The sequence below is a fragment of the Rattus norvegicus genome, chromosome 3 (genome assembly GCF_036323735.1).
Source record: "Rattus norvegicus strain BN/NHsdMcwi chromosome 3, GRCr8, whole genome shotgun sequence".
Classification (NCBI taxonomy): domain Eukaryota; kingdom Metazoa; phylum Chordata; class Mammalia; order Rodentia; family Muridae; genus Rattus; species Rattus norvegicus.
This window is the reverse complement of record NC_086021.1, coordinates 15,329,073-15,352,718: the sequence shown is the minus strand read 5'-3', so window position 1 is coordinate 15,352,718 and position 23,646 is coordinate 15,329,073.

The window sequence follows — 23,646 nt, the reverse complement described above, 5'->3', positions numbered from 1 at the left end:
TCTGTATCCATTCCTGTGGTCAAATCATCTGGGTTCTTCCTAGCTTCTGGCTATCATGAATACAGCTGCTGTAAACAGAGTACAACATGTGTCCTGGTTCTATGTTGGGGCATCATTTGGGAATATGCCCAGGAGTGGGGTCGCTAAGTCCTCAGCATATACTATGTCCAATTTTCTGAGGAAAGCCCAGAGTAATTTCCGGAATATTGTACCTCATTTCAATCCCACCAATAATGGAGGAGTCTTCCTCTTTCTCCACATGGTGACCAGCATCTGTTGTTAACTGAATGTTTGATCTTAGCCGTTCTGCCTGGTGTATCTTTTGATTTGCATTACCCTGATGAATAATGACGTTGAACATCTCTTTATGTATTTGACAGCCATTCAAAAAATTCTGATGAAAATTATTTGTTTAGATCTGTACCCCATTTATAATAGGGTTATTTGACTTTCTGGAGTATAACTTCTTGAGTTCTTTGTACATATTGAATATTAGTTCTCTTTCAGATATAGGAGGGCAAAGATCTTTTTTGAAGATATTAGTTGCCATTTTGTCATAATGACAGTGTTCCTTGCCTTACAGACACTTTGCATTTTTACAAGATCCAATCTATCAACTCTTTGTAGTAAAGCATAAGCCACTGGTTTGATGTTCTGTTCAAGAAATTTTCCATTTTTATCATGTGTTCAAGCTTTTCCCCACTTTTTCTTCTATTGGTTTATGTTTATCACTTTTTTCTGGATGCCCTTAATCCACTTGGCTTTCAGCTTTGTACAGCGTGATAAGAATGGATGGATTTACATTAATTTACACATTGACATTTAGATGAACCAACACAGGTGTTCTACTTGCCTGTCTCTGTACCAAAACCATATAATTTTTATCACTATTGCTGGGTATTCAGCTTGAGCTTAGGGATGTTGATTTCCCCAGAATTTCTTTTAATTTCAGAATAGTTTCCACTTCCTTGTTTTATCTTATTATAAATTAACTTGCATATTTCTCCTTCTAACTGTATGAATAATGTTGTTGAGATTTTCTTGGAGATTGCATTGAATCTGTAGATTGCTTTTGGCAAAGGGCCATTTTTGCTATATAAATACTGCCAATCCATGACCATGAAAGGTCTTTCCATCTTCTCAGATTTTCTTCTTTTAGAGACATTAAGTTCTTTTCATACGACACTTTCCTTTGCCTTGTTTGAGTTACACGGAGGTATTTTTTGTTATTTGTGATTATTGTGAAGTGTGTCATTTCCCTAATTTCTTTCTTGGTCTGTTTATTCATGGAATGTTGCTGATATGTTTGAGTTAATTCTATACCCAGGACTTTGCTGAAGTTGTTTATCACATGCAGTATTTCTCTGGTGGAAATTATGGAGTCACTTAAATATACTATCATATCACCTGAAAATAGTGATATTGAACTCTTCCTTTAATATTTGTATCCCTTTGTCCTCCTTCTGTTGTCTAATTGGTCAGGCTAGCACATTGAGTACTATATTGTATAAGTAGGGAGAGAATGAAGAGCCTTGTCTAGTCCCTGATTTTAGAGGGAGATCTTCAAGATTCTCTTCATTTATTTTGATTTTTGGCTAATGGTTTGTTATACATTACATTACTGTTGTTGAGTATGGGCCTTGAATTCCTATCATTGTAAGACTTTGGCAATGAAAGGATGTTTTATTTTGTCAAATGCTTTTGCAGCATCTAATGAGATGAAAATGTAATTTTTTTCTTTCAGTTTGATTATCTAGTGGATTATGTTGTTGGAATTACATATTGAACTATCCTTGCATTCCTGTTAAGAAGTCTCCTTGGTAGTGATGGGTGATCATTTTTATGTGTTCATGGATTTGGTTTCCAATGATTTGATTGACTATTTTTTGTCAATATTCATAAGGGAAATTGGTCTGAAGTTCACTTTCTTTATTGGGTCTTTGTGTGCTATACGTATTAACATAAATGTGGCTTCATCGATGGAATTGGGTAATGTTCCTCTGTTTGTATTTTGTGGAATATTTTGGACAATAGTGGTACTTGGTATTAGGAAGTGCTGATAGAATTTTCCACTAAAATCATTTGGTTCTGGGATCTTTTCCCAATTGGGAGCATTTTAATAATTGTTTCTAATTTTTTTAGTATTCATGGTATATTTTAGATATTTTATCTGACCCTGACTTAACTTTGGTAACTGCTCCCTGTATAGAAAATTGATCATTTGGTCCAGATTTTCTACTTTTCGGGAATATAAATTTCATTAATACTGTATGATGATGTTTTGAATTTCTGCAGATTCTGTGGTTTTGTTTCCCTCTCATTTCTGATTTTCTTATTTGGATACTTTCTCTGTGCCCTTTTGTCATTCATATCAGGTTTATCTACCATGTTGATTTACCCTTGGATCCAGCTCCTGGTTTATTGATTCTTTGTCGAGTTCTTTGTGTTTCTGCTTAGTTGATTTCAGACCTGAGTTTGATTATTTCCTGCCTTCTGCTCCTCTTTGGTGTATCTTCTTCTTTTTGTTTTTGAGCTTTTTTATTTGTTGTCAAGCTGCTAATGTATGCTCTCTCCAGTTTCACTTTGGATAGTCTCAGAGCTTTGAGTTTTCCTCTTAGCTATATTATCATTGTGTCCCATAAGTTTGAGTTTGTTGTGCATTATATTTCCTTAAATTCTAAAACGTTTTTAATTTTTTTCTTTAGTTCTTCCTCTACCAAGATATCACTGAGGAAAATATTGTGTAACGTCCATGTGTATTTGGGCTTTCTGACATTTTTTTGTTATTGAAGTCCAGCCTTAGGTCATAGTAGTGTGAGAAAATGCATGTGATTATTTCACTCTTTTGTATCTGTTGATGCCTCTTTTATGACCAACTGTATGATCAGTCTTGGAGAATGTGCCATGAGTTCCTGAGAATAAGGTATATTCTTTTGTTCAAGGATGAAATATTCTATAGATATTTCTTAAATCCATTTGGTTCAAAATCTGTTAATTTCTCTGTGTCTCCGGTTTCACTTTCCATGATCTGGCCATTGCTGAGTGAGGGTTGTTGAAGTCTCCCACGACTCTCTATCATCATCATGAAAAATGATTTTGAATCCACATCTTGCTTTTTCTGTTTGTTGGGATATCCAATATTTGCTTTCTTGGGATAAGGGAGCTCTGATGATGCCAAGTAGTTTTGGTTTTTGTTGCTTAGGTTTCTGTGCTTGACTCTTGTCATAAGGTTTTCTCTGGTGTTTCCTGGTCTTGCTGTCTCTGATGGTGGCTTCACCATTCTGTAAAACTCTTTTTCACTGTTCCTATAGACTTCTTTTCTCCCACCAAGATGTGGGTACAGAGATATGTGGGACCAGATCAGCAATGGGTGCAGGTGGAAACAGGAAGTGTCCTGCCCGAGACTGCTCTTGTTTTCTGTATCCTGAGGCCGCCAGCCTGGTTGCTTGGAGCAGAAGGGTTGGTCTCGCCTGTGTTCTCAGTTGTGTTACTTTTCCTGGCCACTGGCTTTCATCTCTGGACACAGGTAGATACTGGAAGGATCCCCTCCGTTACTCTCCCAAGGTTCTTGTATCCATAGGGCTCTAAGCAGCTTCCTCTCAGCACAGGAATGTGAGCAGAGGTAATGGTTTCCCCAAAGTTCTCAGAATTGTCCATGATTCTGGGAGTCCAGCTTTCCCCCCACCGAATTTGGGAACAGAGAGCTATTGTACTATGTCATCTCTGGGAGCAGCCAGAAACAGGAACCTTGTATCTTCTTGATAGTATCATCCTAATAAATGGGAATATCAGGATAGGCATTTCCAGTATATGAAATATATATTGAGGGGGTTGTCAGGGGAGGTGGATACAAATAGATACAAAATACACTTGAATAAGCGAGATTTGTTAAGATACATCCTGACTGGAATCTTTGGAGAAGAATGAGAGAGTCTGTCTTATATAAAATGGATTATGAAATTGAGTGGAAAAATTCTTCTAATAAACATAATATAATTTTAAATTGAATCTTCTTCATCATTTATTTATATAACACATCTTCACTAGGCATCTAGAATTTCATCGATTATGATACATTAAGGATGCAAATAAGAAAAAAAACGAATCTTCCATAAACAGGCATTTTAGAGTTTTTGTTGCATCTTAAGCAGAACCATGGATAATTCAGAGAACATAGGGGAAATCATTACCTCTGCTTGCTTAATGTAAAGGGAGAGAAGGAACTTAGAGTGTTGTCAAGCATGTGCTCACAGGTACTTACTTATATAATGGGTCCATGGTCTTTATTTTCAGTGAGCTTGGTTTTGGTGGGGGTAATCTGAGTTTCAATTTTGTAATTTATTTCTGTGTTTTTTAACTTATTTTACTATGTCATTTATCTTTTATAAAGATTTATATTTTATTCAGTTTGTTTATTTTATTTATATTTCATTTCAGCATTTCTGCTGAGATTAGATCTCTCCAAAGTAAATGAACTAAAGAAACCGATTTTGATATTTTACAAACATACCAGATTACCGCAGACGATGTGGCTATTTGATTATAGGAGAGCACTAACTATGCTCCCTTTGGTATAGAATATGAAGATGAAACCAAAACACAAGTTAAATAATTCAAATAAGGTATTAGCTATAATGGAGAATTTTATAATTGGATGGATTCACTATCATTATAATTAGACCTGATATGATGTAGAGAATTACAAAGAGCTAATATGTGACTATTTCAATACAAACACCCAATATACAGTGACTAATTTCAGTTTCATTGACATTTTGGTTGGGTCACAAGCCTTTAACAGCTGAGGTATTTTTGTAGCCTCTTATGTGGAGTTCTCATGCACACGAAATGTATTTACTCTATAGTATGCAGGAGAGTTCAGAAAGCATATGTAATATAATAAACACAAGAAAAATAAAATTTTATAGCCATAATCATAGAAAGATTATTTGTCCTCAACATTTATGCTTGCATGTCAGAACAGGATTCAATGTGCAACTGTCTTATCACTCTTCCAGGCAAGCCACACATCCAGGGAGGGGCTGATGTGAGCAGATCCACACTGAGTTGTAGTGACCTAAATCTGAGCTGTTCTCGCCATACTGAACGTGTTACCTTTCATCCTCTGTGGCTGAGACCTTGTATGAACAACCCTAAGAAACCTAGACTCTCCTGTTCTGTCTGCAACTCATTAAGTCTCTCAGAAACCACGTTAGGAATCCCAGTGTGTTCTGTTACCATAACCTTTCTCTGTCTGAGGCGTCTCATCTGTAAAATAAGAATAAAAAGTCTCTTTGTTTAACAAACACTTAATGTGGCTGAGACCCGGGAGCTGTCCCAGGTGCTGAACACAGAGTACAGCCAGACACAGGTTCAGTGTTCATGAGAGTTAAAAGCTGAGCTGGGAGAAATACATAATTAATACGATCATATATTTATATAATAAAGAACTTGGTAGTGGAAAAGCTTGAAAGAAAGAAAAATAAAACAAGGAAAAGAACAGAGAATCAAAACAGAAGGTACAGTTTTTGTTAGACTGGAAATCACGCCCACTGCAAAACAGGCAGGATGGCACAAGTTCACTTCCGAAATAAATAACTCTAAAGTTCCAATTCTGTGCTCAGAAGAAAAAAAGTGCCTATTAAATATAAAACTTTTAAAAAGTTTTGTTTTTTCTCAGACAACATCTAGTGGAATTGCTAAGCAACTGGACTAATTGAAGAAATGATAAAATGGTGCCACAGAGACGACATAGTAATTAAGAATGTAAACTGCTTTTACAGAAGATCTGAGTTTGGATTCAGGCTCCCGTGTCCTGTGACCCACAACCCCTTGTTATTTCAGCTCCAGGGGATCTACCGCCCCCTACAGGGTTTCTTGGACATCGTGCTCATATGTGTACACACACACACACACACACACACACACACACACACACACACAGATAATTAAAAATTAAAAAAGTAGACTTTGAAAAAGAATGTTACAGAAAAATCGTTTAAGGAGACAAAATAATGAGTCAGAAATTCATATCCATACACAGAACTCAGTGCATGAGGAACAGAGTAATTAAAACAGGATTAAAATTAACATTTCAGTCATTATTGCTCTGTAACATAAAATAATAGCAAGATATGTTCACATCTGAACATATCTAGAGCAGATGGGAAGGAGTAACTGGAAATATAAGATTCCACGGGTAAGCAACCAATCAGGTGTGGATGCACCGCGCTAGGGAGTATATAAGCCATGCTGGCGTTCCAGGCGCCCTCTCTATTATTAATAAAGAATAAGCATTTTGGCTCCAGAAGGATTTGTGTGTTCCCGTGTATACTTGCTGGCGAGAGGTGCTTGGGACATCTCCTGTTCAACTAAATCACAACTTTGTAAGCGGCGGGCGAGGTTCTTGCAAGTTTAGCTATTTTCCTCTCTGGATTTCTTGTATCTTCTTCTTTGAGGCCGGGGAGTTGGGCAGGGATACGGGCTGTTTCACACTGCACACCTTAGGTCTTAGGATGTGCTGCTGGGGAAACAACAGCCATTCTCTACAGCACTCCCTCCCTTAGCACGGGACCTTGGGGGACATTTGGTGTCCAAAGGACAGCACTAGCAAGAACGGTCTTTGCTCTGGCTTTAGTTTCATTGACTGAATGAATGTTGCTTCGGGACCTCTGGTTTATTTACTCATGGGTTGTGTTGGGAATCCATTGGAATTGAGGCATTCCCTTCTGGAGGGAAGAAAGAAGCTCAGAAGATTCAGGAAGCTTAAGAAACCTTTAAGGCTTAGGATTCTCAAAGGTTATGATGCTCAGGTCCTGTTCCAAAGAGCAATCAGATGAGAAAAATTGCCCCGGGGGTCGGGGGCAGCCATGATGATGGGGGCTTCTTGGGTGGAGCTGCCTGCTGGTTGGGCTGAAATCTACAGGATGTAACTATTTTGAGTGTCACCCATGCTGGAGTGGGTTGTCCACTGATAGAGTTGTCTGAGCCACCCGTCTGCTCCTGAATAGCCATGATAAGGTAGACCTGGCTGGAATCGTTTGTAGTTGGAGGCCTACATGAGGTGAACACACATTGTTCAGGTCTACCCAGGATAGTTCACGTAACATAAGCTGCTAGACATTCATGTAGGTTAAAAAGTAGCAGTGGTCACCCTATGTTAACATAACCAGAACTAGGTAGCTAAGGGAACAAAGCTAATGCAGGGTATTGGGCACAGGTTCTAGAGGACCAGGGGAGGAAGGATGTTCCTCATCCTCGCCCCTCATCCCTGCACCTCTGTGCTGGTCCAGATACCACCAGGCAGGACGCCATCTGACAATCCACATCTACACTGATTTACCGGCCAGATACAATGCTTCAGGAACCTACAGCACTACAATGACCTCACTGGCTGCAGGGAGGACACAGCCAGTACAGAAGTTGCTTAAAGTTAAAGGAGAACTATCACTCGTGTAGGGAGAGGACCTTTTCACTCTCCAGGAGCCTTGCGTGAGAGCTCGGGCCTCCTGGGATACACAGTTCTAGCTTCAGGGATCAGCAAAGCTTGGGTCAAGTGTCGTCATTCGTTGGAGCTGCCTTCCTTGCTAACTGAGGTGCCGTTCTTTTATTTTCTGCCACAATGAAATTAACACTTAATTACGGTGACATCTTTTTCATCTTGTGATACACAGTGCTGACCCACGAAGGCACAGGGAAAACATAAACATCTATTTCCACCTCTCTGCGGGAATAGGATGCTTGTTTCCTGCGGGGAAGTTGTGAGTTCCCCTGTGATACAGGTTATGTTCTGAAAGGGAAGGAGGGGACTCCAATCTGCTCTGTAATAGTTGAATTCAAATACAATGCTGTCTATTTATCTTATCTGTCTCTCTGCCTGGCTGTCTATCTTATCTATCTAATCTATCATTTGTCTATCATCTATCATCTATTTATCCATCCATCCATCCATCTACTTTCTATCTATCTATCTATCTATCTATCTATCTGTCTAATATCTATAATCTGTCTATCTGTCTATCTATAATTTGTCTATTTACTATCTATCTACCATTTGTTTATCTAATATCTATCATCTATTTATCTAAGGTGTGTGCATGGGTGTGCGTAGATGCATATTTGTGCAGATGTGTGTACATGTCTCCACACTCAGGTAGAGTCAGAGAACAACCTCAGGCCTCATCCTCAGGCATGGTCTGTGTTTTCGAGACGGGGTCTCTAATTGGCCAGGAGCCTACCCATCATGCCAGCTGTGGTGGTCAGCAGATCCTGCGGATCCTGTCCTTGTTTCCCCAACTGGCATTAGAAGCTTTCTCCACTCACATTTTGATGTGGGTTCTGGGAATCAAAGCCAGGTCTTCATGCTTATGAGGTATCCTTGTTAGTTTTCACTGACATCTTGACATAACTTAGAAGAGACTTGACATAGAGTCTCCTGGGAAGAGAGAACCTCAAGTGAAGAGCTGCCTCCATCAGATTGGCTTATGGCCTAATGTGTGAGAGACTGTCTCGACTGACAGGTGATGAAGCTGGGCCCACACACTGTGGGTGTCATCATTCCTAGGCCAGGGTGTCTGGGCTTCATGAGAACGTGAACTAAGCATGGGCAGGTGAGTAAGGCTGTGAGCAGTATTCCTTTGTAATTCTCTCCTCGAGTTCCTGTCTGACTGCCCACAAAAGCTGGTAAGCCAAGGTGCAAGCCAAAGAAATGTTTTCCTTCTACAAGTTGTTTTTGGCTATAGTGTTTTATCACAGCTGTAGAGGGGAAGACTAATATGTGAGGCAGACACTTAACTGACCTAGGGACCTGCTTATTTGCAGTCATGTATTTTAAAAGAAAAAGCTTTAGGAATGGGCACCAAATGGCTGACTCTTTATATGGTGAATACAGAAATCAGATACCACAAAACTAGGATATATATATATATATATATATATATATATATATATATATTGTATATATATGTGTGTTTATGTATTATATATATGTATGTGTGTATGTATTATATATATATATAGTACATTGTATATATACAGTATAAAGATATCACATGTGTGAAACTAAGTGCACACAGGCTAATATGTATATGTGTATTTATAAAATTATCAGTGCATTCCATTTATCTATGCTTATGTGTGCATGCATGCATGTGTGCACATGTTCTTGGAGTGCATATGCATGCAGATATATGTGTCATGCATGTCTGTGTGCATGTAACTGTATGTCTGTTTTGATTCCACCTTGTCTTGTCCTGCACGCCGTAACTGGCCTGCTTCTCAGTGTCACTTTAGATGGAACTGGGTGTCTTCTCCTTCCAGTAGGAAATGATGGACCGAAAGTGAATATGATCATAGACTGGAGACCCCAGCAGAGTTCATACACACATGGTGGGAGAGGCTCTGTACTCAGTTAGAAGCAGGTACTCAGGTCTCTGACCTCTTGTCTATGAGCCAGAGAAGGACACCTTTCCTCTCTTCTCTCCTGCCCTGGTTTCCATGAAGTGTCATCCTGCTGCTCCTCAGAGTTGCTGGTAGGACGCTCCCTGCCGGTTGCCACAAGAGACAGACCTGCACCCGGAGAAGCCCAAGTGGGGACAGCGGGAATCTGCTGGTCCCGAAATCCAGGTTAACTCCAGCACTACTGCCGATCACGTAACGGAGCTGTGCTGTCAATTCTGGGGGTATAATTGATCGTTCCCACTTGCCTTGTAAATTTTGGGCCATTATCTTTCTGGTCCAGGCTTCAGATAATGGCCATACAGCGAGTTGTGCTACTTTCTTGCCCTGGGAGATACAAAAAACATTTTAGTAGATATTATTAAAAAGCTTTTAATCCATGAACACATAACCAGCTGAAATGGGCTGAAAGTACCAATGACTGAACGGAGGATGTGTGAGGCATCTTTATCTAATAACCACCATTTGCCATAATAAAGATTTCAAATCAAGGCCGATGAGTCAAGTTGTTTTCTTTAAATCTTCTTCTGCCATTAGCCCTACACATCTGTAACCCATTTTACTGCAGTCTCTTCTACTGAGAGCGGAGGCAAAGGCTTTCTATTCTCCCCAATGTCCCAACAGACTCAGTACTGATTCCTTTGGGCCCTCCGTGGAAGTTACTTTTAATCCTAAACCCGCAGGCACTGTTTGGTGGGGGGGTTGTGTGGGGTTCAATGTCCCCATTTGTGTGTCGAGCTTGAGCTCAGTTCTCACATCACGTTCTCTTATCCGCGTGCTCACCCACCCCGAATCATTTCAGACAATGTTGTACCCGCTTTCTTTTCCCAGGTGGGGCTTCTGTTCTCTTCTTGTCTCTTGGGTTCACGGAAAGGGTCTCACCCACAAGTCCCCTGAAATGGTTGACAAGGTAAAGCACATCCTCGGGTGACCAGCAGGGGTTTTCAGAGCTAACAGGCACAGCGGAAGAAATATTGGTAAGATTTATTAAGTCATGAAGTAGTCCCGGGACTAATAATATATGAAAATAAAAGAAAGAAACCCAGTTTAAATAACAATGCACACGAAAACACACAGACACACAGACACACAGTCCTTCTACACAAGCATGCACACACACTCAGGAGTTCACAGTTCACAGACAAGTGTCATCTTCTTCTTTGTTCTGACTGTGTTCACAGCTGGCTGAACTTACTGTGGTAAAGACTGCCACCTATTTGATTATTAACCCTGCCTTTCCTCCTGGGCATCCAGTCAGTGACATTGCCTGGCATCCATGGACTGAGTGCCAATGGAAGGGTCAGTGTATATGACTGGATTACTGGCAGCCTCCTCTCCAGCCCCTCGTGTCCTTTCTCCCCTCCTTTCTTGGATAGCTCTTTGGGCTCTCAGGCTCAAAGTAGGGCAGAGCTATGGGGAAGGGGAAACCTGGGTCCCAGGAGACAATGTGGAGCCATGTTAAGAAGGTAATTGCAGGCAGAGAGGAGGTCTGGGCCCTGGGTTGGCAGCTGATATCTCAAAGGCTCTTGTCAGAGTCATTCATTGACTTCCTCTTCAGAGATAACTATACTCGGAGAAGCAATCCTCTCTATATGCCACCAGCTGGAAAGGAGCTTTCTTTACTGAATTTCCACATTTCATTATTCATTTTTATAATGTATGCATCATGTGTACTCACGGTTGTGTGCACATGTTTGTGGAGGCTGAAAGACTGGTGTCAGTCTCGGGAACACCACCCACATCATCTGAAACAAGGTCTCCCATTGTCCTGGATCTCACCAGTTAGGCAGGATAGGCTGACCCTCAACCCCAGGATCCACCTGTCTCTACACATCAGCACCGGATTAATAATATACAGTGTGCACACACACTCCCAGCATTTCTTTCAAACTAAGAGCTCGGACATATGGACTACAAAGTTAAAATAATCAAGGGACAGGATAGATAGCTCAGTGGTTAAGAGCACTGACTGCTCTTCCTAGACGTCCTGAGTTCAAATCCCAGCAACCACATGTTGGCTCACAACCATCTGTAATGGGATGTGATGCCCTCTTCCGGTGTATCTGAAGATGGCTACAGTGTACTCATAAATAAATAAACAAAAAAAATTGAATGCAGTGTTCTTGTAGCTTTCATAGGGCTGCCTTCTTCTCTTCTCTTTATTCTTCTTTTCCTTTTCCTCCTTGTCTTATAAGGCTTACATATATATATATATATATATATATATATATATATATATATATACTTTATAGGTAGGGGTGTTTTATTTGAACGCATGTATATGTACCTGGGCATGCCTGGAGCTCAGGGAAGCAAGCAGAAGGTCTTCCCTGAAACCAGAGTTACAGATGTGTGGGGGCTGCCATGTGGGTGCAAGACATCAAACCTGAGTCTCCTGCAAGAGCAGCCAGTGCTTTTAGCTGCTGAGCCGTCTCTCCAGCACACAGTGGGGTCTGATCCTTAACGGCAGAAGGGATCGTGTTCAGTCTTTCTGATCTGGTAGGCGGTGGATGCCAGAGTGATCATGAGAACCACTGAATGAGAAAGGAAGGATGGGATAGAAGGCTCGTTTCCTACATCCTGCAAGGAAAAGGCATCTAGGTTTATAGTTACTGGAGAAACAGGGACAGCCTCATGCATACATCAGTCACCTATTAGAGTAAATGTCGACTGGATTGTCCTCTTCTCTGCTTAACAACACTAAAGTAAATGGCTCATAAAGTAGAAAGAAGTCCCCCCACCCCTTTAACAAAAAGAACTTAGACATGCAAATGTTTTGACAATTAAAGGGTAGGTCATGAGAGACACATGATGCCTGTTTTGACTGAAGGTTGACACGGCTTCTGTAAGCATTTGAGTTGGGAACTGCAGTGGATGTTTGGATTTGTTACCTCTGTCCTCTGTCTGGTGGCTTGCACTGCTTGAGTGCCATCAGTCTTATGAAGATCAGCGTGTGTTGTGGTTAAGGCGGGATAACAGGAGCTTAAAAATTTGTTAATGACTAGAAATTGGAGAAGGGGGGAAGGTGGCCGCTATCTGTTTAATGAGATCTGGAATTTTCCTTGAGTTCTTTTACAGTAAGATGCTGAGTTTTGTGCAGCAGGCTCAATGCTGCACTGTAGGCAATACTGTAGCCCTCTCTGTCAGTTAGAAAACAAAAAACCGAGAAAACACCGCATGAGCAGCAGACATGCTCCAAGACTCGGTCTTTTTATACAGCTCAGACCCCACCTGCCTAGGGAATGGTTCCGCCCACAATGGGCTTGACCCTCCTAATCAGGGAACAATCAAAGCAGTTCCTCATAGACATGTCCACAGACCCACAAACCTCTGGGCAGTGCCGCTGAGGCAGGGGCATTATTGAAATACTTGTGTTTCTTTCATCTTGTGACTCTCTTCTTTCTTTCTTGACTTAGAACCTTTTGTTTGGTTACTAGGTGGGGGAAGGGAGCCCACACAGGAAATGTACTACAGAGTCCAGCTTCACCTCTGCCTCTGTTCCTCTCGTTGGCCCTGTGGGAAGCGTTAAGTTCCCCCTCTCTTTCTGTTCCCACTGCTAAACATTATAACCGCTGGGTCATCAGCACTCTTTCTTGTCCGTGGAATAAGGACAGAAGTGACTGTGTCATCTCCTCGGTAATGCAGACTGTCCTTCCTTCTCTTGAGCCTGCCCAGGTCACTGTGGCTTACAGTGATAGAAGACCAGAAGCTGCAAGCACAGACTCCTGGGAATCTGTGAGGCCTCAGTCCTCCCTGCTGCCCCATGGAGTCTGTTCCAGTTTCCTTTCTGTGGCTGAGATAAAAGGCTTGGATAGAAAGTAGTGTAGGGGAGGAAAATGTTTTGACTTCAACTTTCAGGTCATGGAGGGGATTCAGAGTAGGAACCACAACAAGGTCTTGAGGATGATGCCACCAAGGGACTCTGCTTGTTGGCTTGCTCCAGCTCAACTCGCTTTCTTATACATCTCAGAATGACCTGCCTAGGGAATGGTGCTGCCCACGGTGGGCTTGGTCCTCCTAAGTCAGTCAACAATCAAGGCAATTCCTCATAGGCCTGCCCATAGACCAACACAATAACACAATAAGACATTTGCTAAGCCCCCCTCATTTGTGTGTCTGTCTGTATGTCTGTCTGTCTCTCTCTCTCTTGAAGTGATGCTGAGTTGATCAGAGGTTATAGTTAACCAGTTTATGCTACCTCCACCATGCATCTTGCTTTCTTGATTCTGTAGACTCATAAACGGTGCAGAGATGTGCCCAATGGTGAATCATTCCTGAGTCTCGCCAGGAACTGATTTAGATGAGATTTTTGATTCAGGAGTGAGTCATCACTCTGAAGTACTTAGCTATGGAAATGACAAGCATTTTGGATGCCAGAGGGTAGAATTGGATTGAGTTGTGTTCTCTTTAAAAAGATACGCTGACATCTGTAATGTAAATGGCATGGTGGGTTCCATGTGAAGGAAGAGGAGACAAATTACTCTTTAGAAAGAACTTCATGAAGAAAGGGTCAGCACCACAGACAGCCATTACAGCCATGATCAGGCCCTGAAGCAGCAGTGAAAAACCTCTGGCCCTGATGGGGAACTATTTTAGGAGAGATGGTCGCCAAATGGAACTGTTTTGTCCTCACTCTTTCGACTTCAGTTGCTCAGCATGGGCAGCAAAAGAATTTTTTCTGGGAAAAGTGAAGTATGACAGAGTCCCTGAAGTGGCCCTCCTGGATCTTACACCCTCTGAAAGACCAGTCTTGCAGCTGGTCCTAGTTGGGCTCTGCTCCCTGCTGGGGACAGATTCTACTGTGTGAGCCATGAGACTTGGAATCTAATCTCCATCAATTGTTTTAGATGTGTTTTCTTTTTCTCATGCATCGCTTTAAAACAGGCCTGTTTATCAAGGACCACTGCTCCGTGTAATTCCTCAGCTAAGGAAAATGCTCAAAGGGCTTTCTTTCAGACTAGCAGGATTTTAAAAGGCGGATATTTAATTACAGGCTACTAGTGAGAGGGACAGATAAGCCTAAAAGAGCATTTTATTTAGTGGGGGAATGACACCTGAGGCACAGTAGACACGTCTGTGTGTGTGTATGTGTGTGTGTGTGTGTGTGTGTGTGTGTGTGTGTGTGTGTGTCTGTGTGTGTGTGTGGTGACACCATTAACACTGTCAATTTCTCCCTGTCTACTCTTCGGGTTTTATGCTAACTTGGAACTTATAATGTGATTTCAACCTCTGCCCTACACATTTGCCTCCTTCTCTTTCCTTCATCCTTCTCTCCTTTTCTCCATCCTCCAGGGAGGGACACCAGCTTTCAGTTCACAGTGTAAGAAAGCCCAAGTCTTGAAGATGCACGCAGTCTTCTCTGTACCTCACGGGCTGCAATCAGAACATGTCCACCTCTGAATTAGTTCTCCTGATAAAAGAGACACTCTGTTCTGGGTGTAAGCACAGAGGCATGTGGGGGTGGAACCGTTTCTGTGAGAGAATATCCCTTCGGACACTGAGACACACACACAGCAGAAGGCAGGGCAGAAGGTTGTGATAGACCATATCCTGATGGGGACTGGGAAGATAGCTCAGTGGGCAAGAGCCTTTGCTCTGCAAGCCCGAAGAGTTCAAATTCTCTCTACACCTTTGTAAAACTCCAGGCATGGCTAATCATGTCTGCAACATGGTAGGGTGGAGGCAGGTGGATTGCCAAGAGCATCCTGGCCATCCACACTAGTCAAAATGGTGGGCTGTGGTTCAATGAGAGACGGAGAGTAGTGAGGAAGAGAATGGACATTCTACTCATCTCTGAATGTATATACACACATATGTGCCCTCACACTTGGGAACAGGCACTGAACTCATACACAGACATGAATCCCCCAACCACACCCCTGTGGAACCCTGAGTTCAGCCGCTTTATTACCTATGTGACTGACTATTCTAGCAACACAAAATTTTACATTCTCCTTGTCTTGTAAACCCCATTTTCTGTTCAGTTTACAAACACAAGAAGCTAAACTTATGATTTCCCAGGCTCGGGATGTTGTGTCATAGCTTTTGGTCTTTCTGGAACAGCATCTGTCTATCAACAGAGGGACTTCAACAGAGGGGCTTTCCATCTTACCCTCAGTGACATGGAGCCATTTGAGGGTTTTAACTGGTGACTGCCGTGCTCATTTTCCTTTTGAGAAATAGATTGGGCAGAATGTACAACATCACTCGGTTACAGGATGAACAACACATCAGAGCCTGGGAACAGTGAACTGATTTTCACTGGGCATTTGTGTATGTGGAGTATGTTAAGGCTGTGGATCTGAGAGAGAGAGAGAGAGAGAGAGAGAGAGAGAGAGAGAGAGAGAGAGAATGAGCTTGATCTTAAAATATCTGTTCAATGTATAATGTGATCAGAATACTACACCTCATACTTCAAACGTACACAGTCTCCATTTGTCAAGCATACTCAATAAATATAAAAAAAAAGGTAAAGAGGAGTTGGGACAGAAGGTTCCGGAAGGGGCTAGAGAGAGAGTCTAGCAGTTAAGCTCTCGCTCCCCAAAAACTTACATAGATGCCCCGTGGATGTGGAGACCATCCTATAAGTCCACCTTGGAAGGCAGAGGCAGGATGCCCAGAGCACGCTCTCCGGAAAGGTGACCCACACCAAAAGGAGCTTTGCCTGTGAGTGAGAGTTGCTGCCACAGTGAACAAGACAGACAAGACATTAAGGATATTTCCTGAGTGTACCTTGTTCTTCCACATGTGTGTGCATGCTCATGTGTTAACTGGGTGACTAATTCTCTCTCTCTCTCTCTCTCTCTCTCTCTCTCTCTCTCTCTCTCTCTCTCTCTGTCATACACACAGAGTCTCTCTTACACACACAAACACACACACACACACTGAAAAAAAAAGTTAAGATCAGGAAGAGGGATGACCAGACTGGATGGATAAAGTCAGAAATAACAAATTGCGTTGGAACTCGCTGTGAAGGAAGAGGGGGACAAGAGGGAGAGTTGTGAGTGTGGCTGTCTGCTTGTGCCAAAGTGTAAGGCCATATAAACCCAGTGCCACCTCCTCCAGGATCTCAAAGTCACAGCTCTAGCTGAGGTATAGATAGTCAGTGATGTCTGCTCTGTGTGTGTGTGTGTGTGTGTGTGTTTGTGTGTGTGTGTGTGTGTGTGGTCACTTTTGGAGGTGAATGCGACCACAAGCCCATGCTCATCACTTCGAGATCCCGAAAGTGCTTTGGGCCCCATCTTAAGTCATCACACCTCTCAGTGCCTGAGGTTAACTGACTTCCAGAAAGCATCTTAGTGGGGCTGACTAATGTTTCTTTACGTCACAAGGACATTTTCTACTGTAGAGAAAATAAACACATATATTTTAGAATAGACAGAGACTTGAAAAATGGAAGTGGAAGAAATATCACTACCGACTTTGCATTAAAAAACACATTTATTTAGAATTCTCCAGGATAGTTGCAATTTCCCATATAACCTACACATGATTTCCATATATTAGCGTCTTACATAATCATATGAAAATAATTAGGAGAAATTAACCTTTGGGAAAAAAAAGTACTTTTTTCCTTCCCAGCTCCCGCTCCCACAATGACAACTCTGAAACTGATTATTTATTAACAAATTCCTGAGCCACAAACTTTGGCTCATTCCCGGACTAACTTATTTAACCCATTCAAACTATTCTGTGTCTTCTACATGGTTATTTACTGCGCTTTCATCCCCTTTCTTAGCATCTTCCTCAACATCTCCTTTAGCATCTGCCGCAGCGTCCCTCCCTGGGTCTCCTTTTATAACTATGTCCCAGAAATCTCTCTTCTTGCCAGTTTCCCGCCTTCTATTTCCTGCCTCAGCTCATAGGTCATAGACTTTTTTTTTATTGACAGGTGACGCTTAGAAGAGATTCTCTCTACAAACCTCGGTGCATTAACCTCAACTAAATGACTCATTTTAAGTTCTCGTTTTTACTTTTGTTTGTGGGTCTTTTTTGTGTGATGTCATGTGGCTGCAGAACCTGCAAAGGCCAGAAGAGGGAGGCAGATCTCCACAGCCAGAGTCAGTTGTGAGGATGCTAAGGGTTCTGAGTAGCTGAGCAATCTCTCCAGCCCCTAAAGGACACAATTTTGTCACAGCAAGGGGAAAACTGGACACTACTACTCCTATGCCTTTTCACACTGTAGATTACAATCCACACTGTATTTAGAAGCTAAGTGTCCTGTAAATGTATTAAAGTATTTTTATTCCCATTTTGGGGGGTACCTATCCCTGCGTTTCCCCTAGACTTTGAAGGTTGTCAGGGTATGAATGTCCTGTTTTCCAGGCTATTTGCTTATGATCCACATATCTGGTCTACTGAGCCTCCCTACCCGATCCTGCAGGTCCTCGATCTCTGATGACCCCCTCACCCTTGTGGATTCATGCTTTTGAACACTGATTGACAATTTTTCTTGTGCAGCTGTAGGGAGGTTTGGCACCAACTGATTTCGTTCAGCCTGTGCTATTGCACAGATAAAGATCCGCTGAACTTTAAAATATTCATTTGAATAATTTAGTTTTATATAGATAGTATTATGATCTGGTGTGGAATTCAAATATTTCACCACCAAGGAACTGAATTTAGGACGTTGTGTAACCTTTTAAAAACCATTCTCTGGTTTTAAATTTGTGTGTGTGTGTGTGTGTGTGTGTGTGTGTGTGTGTGTGTGTGTGTGTTTGTTCATCTATTTCACAGTGTCTAGGTTCCCATCTGCAAAGTCTGCATAGATAAATCCCATAATAGACGGGTGGAGACTCTGGAAGCTCCTCTACCCCAACTGATGAACTACTGGGAACTGATGACTGTAGGGCAGAGGTCCCGTTTTCTTCATGGATATGGCCCCTGACGGCTGTCCATGCTCCCCTGGATGTTTGTACTCACCCCTACACATCTAGTCAGCACTAAATGGACTAAGCAGTTTCAACTAAAATGCACATGGAATTAGGAGGGAGGAAAGGGGAGGGATTTGAGGGGAGGGGATGGGGATGGATTCGCTCATACACATTATGTGTACGTACCAAGTTCTTAAGGAAAAAATAATAAAGTAAATAAATAAATAAATAAATAAATAAATAAATCTGCTCATGTGTGCACATGTGCATGGGTTTATGTGTGTGTGTGTGGGGGGGAGTTGCAGCACCCTGCTACAAGAGGATACCATGCAGTATCTTTCTCTAAGTCTCTCTGCCATTTTCTTTTAATGCACTGTGGTGGTTTGAATACGCTTGGCCCCTGGGAAGTGCCACTAGTAGGAGGTGTGGCCTTATTGGAGAAAGTGTGTCACTATGTAGGTGCTCTCTGAGGGCTCCCAGTGTTCAAGCTCTGCCCAGTGAGGAAGAGAGATGCTCTTCCCGGCTGCCTGTGGCTGCAAGTCTCTTTCTGGGCTGCCTTCGGATTTAGATATAGAACACTCTCCAGCACCATGTCTACCTGGACTCTGCCATGCGTCCCACTATGAAAATAACAGATTGAATCTCTGAAACTGTAAGCCAGTCTCAATTAAATGTTTCCTTTATTAAGAGTTGCCTTGGTCATGGTGTCTCCTTACAGCAGTGGAACCATAACTAAGACAGGTGGTGTCTTTGCCTGATCCCAAACTCTCATATTTTCATCCAGGCTGGAGGCCAGCAGACCTTAGTCATTCTGTTTCCCCTTCCTGTCCCTGGGATTACAGGTTTCCCCTGCCTGTTTCATGATGACTGGGATCTGAGTTCAGGTCTGCTTAGGAGGCAAGCGGTTTCACCCACCAATCTTCCTCAGACCAATCGTGTGGTTTTTATTGCTTACCAGACAATTACAGTCAATATGCAAACACAAATTAGAGATTGAAAGTGCATCTTGACTGCACTTTGTTTCGGTATATTTGAGTTGCTTCAGTGTCTTGATTTCACCTTTTTTCGGTATATTTGAGTTGTTTCAGTGTCTTGATTTCACCTTGTTTCAGTATATTTGAGTTATTTTATTGTATTTGAATGAAAGCTGAGGATTGGGAGACTTAGCGCGAGATGGGAAGGAGAAAGTGAGGATGCAAAGATCTATCGGATCCATGCCACTTGCCCTTGCATTCAACATTTCGTATTTAAAAACAACAACAATCACCACCAACGACAATAGTCAACACGAAGGCATGAATACAACAGACTGGCAGAGAAGACACTAATAGGCATGACATATTTGTAACCTCACTTTCTCCCCTAAAGCCTCATGTATTGAGCCGATGGATTTTGTTTTCAAACCCTGATGTTTAATAACTAGATCGGAGCCCCATAACACTGTGATGAATGACACCGTGATCGACGGGATAGTCAGAGCTTGCGACTTTCTTTCCATATAAAATCAACACAGTAGGGAACTAATAATGACAGCTCACATATATAAATAAAAGACCCTTTCATACTGACAAATGGAATTGTTACTATATATCCCAGTTCTTTGCATTTTATTTTCATTAGTGTGTTGTTTTCAGCGCCATGCTTGCTACATAGAAATCTGTGCATTTTCTATACTATGTATCTTTTGGGGGTGCACCTGTAAGCTAAAGACTAAATCAATCCATATCAAAGGGTTCCTCCCTGTCCTGTTTACAGAACTGAAATTAAACTGTTTTCACAAAACATTTCCCACTTGCCTGGCTCATTGAGTGTGAAATTTCCCCAGGGTCTCAGCTGTGGGAACACTTTGTCTCAAGCTGATGGCACTGTCTAGGAAGGTTGTGGAACCTTTCAGACTGTGCTGTAGCAGAAGTAGGTCACTGGGGCAAGAAGGAGGGAGCTGGTTGGTTCGGACTGAACTCTTGGCTGCCTGATCCACCCAAATATAATCAAGGCTCATGCAGGCTCTCAGTGTCACAGATCAATACACTATTGTCATGTGGTCATTGCCACAACAGTCTGAACCCAATGACTGTGACTGTGTGCCCTTAACAAACCTCTATTCCTTTATTTTGATTGTGTCATGATTTTGAAACCTTGACATAAAAATAGTGTAAGTGTACCTCTGCGGGTGCATGTGTGTGTGTGTGTGTGTGTGTGTGTGTGTGTGTGTGTGTGTGTGTGTGTGTACATGATGGAATTTCAGAGAAGGCTGTCGAATCTGCCATTTATTTTTTTACTGTGTGTGTGCTTTCCTATTAAAATTGTTCTTAAGTTTCGTAAGAGTTTCCCTACAAGCTTCATTTTTAGGGAGAGGAACTTCCAAATGTGTCTTCCTCTGGTCTCAAGAGATGAGAATGAGTCATTAGCATGGAGGGCTGAATGAGAGCTGATGGTTGGTTCCCAGGGATGCTCTGGGCCCTAACTTTGTAAGCTCGGCTCTGTGTGCCAGCCAGAGCCTCTGTGTTCTTTGAGCCCCTCCTTTGGAGGTGAACTATGAATTGCTTGTACTGTTTGCCTAGCACTGAGCCTCTTTTGAAATTGTTTTCCCTGCCTCCCTAGACAGAGTGAATTGTGAAGTCCTTCTACATGGAAAACTGCTGTCCACATTGAACAGGGGAGAAGGGAGATTCGCAGTAAAATACAAATGAAGAAAGCAGGAGTGACAGCCATGTATGCGAGACCCCGAAGCTAAGGGGGTGCGGAAACATGCAGGTGGCTGCAGAACTTGCAAAATTTGGTTGGCGCTCATTCCTCCACAAAGCTCACCTAATTTAGCACCAAATATTCAGGTACTTTGATGGGTATCTTTCTGTAAGTCCTCAATTGGGCTGTGTGTGTCTTCGTGTATATCTCTGCATGTGTGTGTCTGTGTGTATGTCTCTGTGTCTGTCTCTCTTTCTGTGTCTGTCTCTGTCTCTCTCCACCTACCCCTCCCCCTCTCCTTCTCTCTCTCTCTCTCTCTCTCTCTCTCTCTGTGTGTGTGTCTGTGTGTGTGTGTGTGTGTGTGTGTGTGTGTGTACGTTCAGAGAGTGTCCACAGGGACAAGTGGCACTTTTGCTACCAGTCTTTGGCAATTTTGCTGTGATAAACTCTGAAAACGAGGACGGTCCTCCGATCCATTCCCTGCTGCTGGCCTTTCCCGTACAAGTCTTCTGAATTCTCCTTTCTTGGTTTTACAGATTTCCTCTAGTTCCTTTTACCACACCCCACCTCCGTGCTTTTCCTAGTTTGCTGTCATATAGTGGGCACCTCCGAAGTTGCAAACTCACTTCTTGTGCAGCGTTCTTCCGCCTGAGAAACCACATAATCTGGAAGCTTGTGCTAAACCTGGACACGTAAAAGTTACTAGTTATTAGAAATTGTGTTTAAATTTAAAAAACATTTCCTCATTTGTGTGGGCTCACCCGACACGCGTAGGCAGTGCTTACTGATCGATCATGGCGCCCTACACTTCCGACCTCACACAGACCCTGACGAGGATTACTTCCGGTGCTGTGTGACTTATTTCTTCTCCTTCCAATGAAGGTGCAGACTTGAGCCATTTCCGGTGTCAGCACTGAAATGACGTAGTTCCGGTTTCTCACAGGCTTCCGGCATCTAGGTTGAATCCTTGACATGGGACATCCGGGACATGGCACAGCGTTCCTTCGGGCTGAGCAAGAGGGATCTCTGGTTTGGATTGTTTTCTCTGCCCAGAGCACATGGATTAAATTCGCAGATGCCATGAGTCTATAGTGGCTTCTGTGAACTCTGTGTGTTATTATCTTTTCAAATCCTCTTAGTTCTTGGCCGAGTCGCTGACAGCTGCCTCGCTCTGTGAACTGGCTGCCGTCGTTCTATTACAGCGATTTGATCGATGTGTCACCTTCATTTGTTAGCTCTCCCAGCTCCATTTTCTGAGAAAGGCTACTTCCCTCTGTGTGCAGGCCTCAGGTGTTGGACACTACCTCTTAGGAGTTCTCAGGCCCTTCCTCTGAGGCCCTGCATCCCTGCAGACAAAGAGCTAAATAAAGTCTTTGAAACAAAATCCAGTAACTCCACGGTGGCTTTTTCATGTCTTTTGAGAGATCCGAGGATAAGTCTTTCCACTGGCTGCTGTTCACACACATTAAACTCTCTCTTTTTTTTTTTTTTTGGTTCTTTTTTTCAGAGCTGGGGACCGAACCCAGGGCCTTGCGCTTCCTAGACAAGCGCTCTAACCACTGAGCTAAATCCCCAGCCCCACACGTTACACTCTTGAGTCGAGATATCCAACCTGCGTTTTAATCCTAATATCAACCAACACATGAGTTACCAGTAGATTTATTGAAAGAATCACGTATGAGTTTGGACACTCCTTTGTCTCTCTCTCTCTCTCTCTCTCTGGAACACAATTTTTCCCCCTTTGAAAGCTAAAATTTCTAATTTTATTCAAGTCCATTAAAAATCCACATTGTTCTTAATTTTTTGATGGGAATGACTTTAGTTATCTACAGACTGACCTGCTCCACCCCCCTCTTTCCATGACTAAAAGGAAGGCTATTTTAAAAACAGTTCTGCCTAATGGAAACCTAGTTTTTTCTCTTGTCAAATATTATTTCTTGACATCAGGAATTTTTTTTAATACCAATAAGGCACCAACTGTTCTCTAGATATCTCCCCCGACCCCATATTACTTTATTCTTTGGTAAACATGTGGTGAGCCCCCTCTATGCTCATTATCAAATGCTTCTGATTTGAGTGGTTGACAAAAGCAACCTACCGTCTGTCTTTTTCTAGTGGTTTTCCTTTTCAGTGAAAGAGAAATACCAAAGCCTGCCTGAGAATTAGGATTTTTCAAAAGTCTCATCTCAGTGTGGATTCCAATTTCCAAAGTTGACATTCATTATGTGGAACGGATATGAACTTCCCATCACGGTTTGGATGTGTATTTTTTTTCTTGTTATGTTTATTTTCCCTTTGTGACTTGAGATGTAAGCTACCCACAGACAAAAAGAGGTATTTAACTAAGTTCCCATCTTCCCCTCTCTGTAAGTTGAGATTTCTAAGGCTGAAGAGGAGAATAAAGCAAAATGAAGTGAGTCTGCAGATGTTGTCCATGTACTTCCTAGAACAAGAAACAGAGAGAGACATGTTCCATGAACACGTGTATCAGATGGACCAATGAAACTGCAGGGGCCCTGGCTAGATCTAAAATCCCTGTAAATGGTGTGTGTGTGTGTGTGTGTGTGTGTGTAAACCTAGGTATATATATATATATATATATATATATATATATATATATATATATGTATAT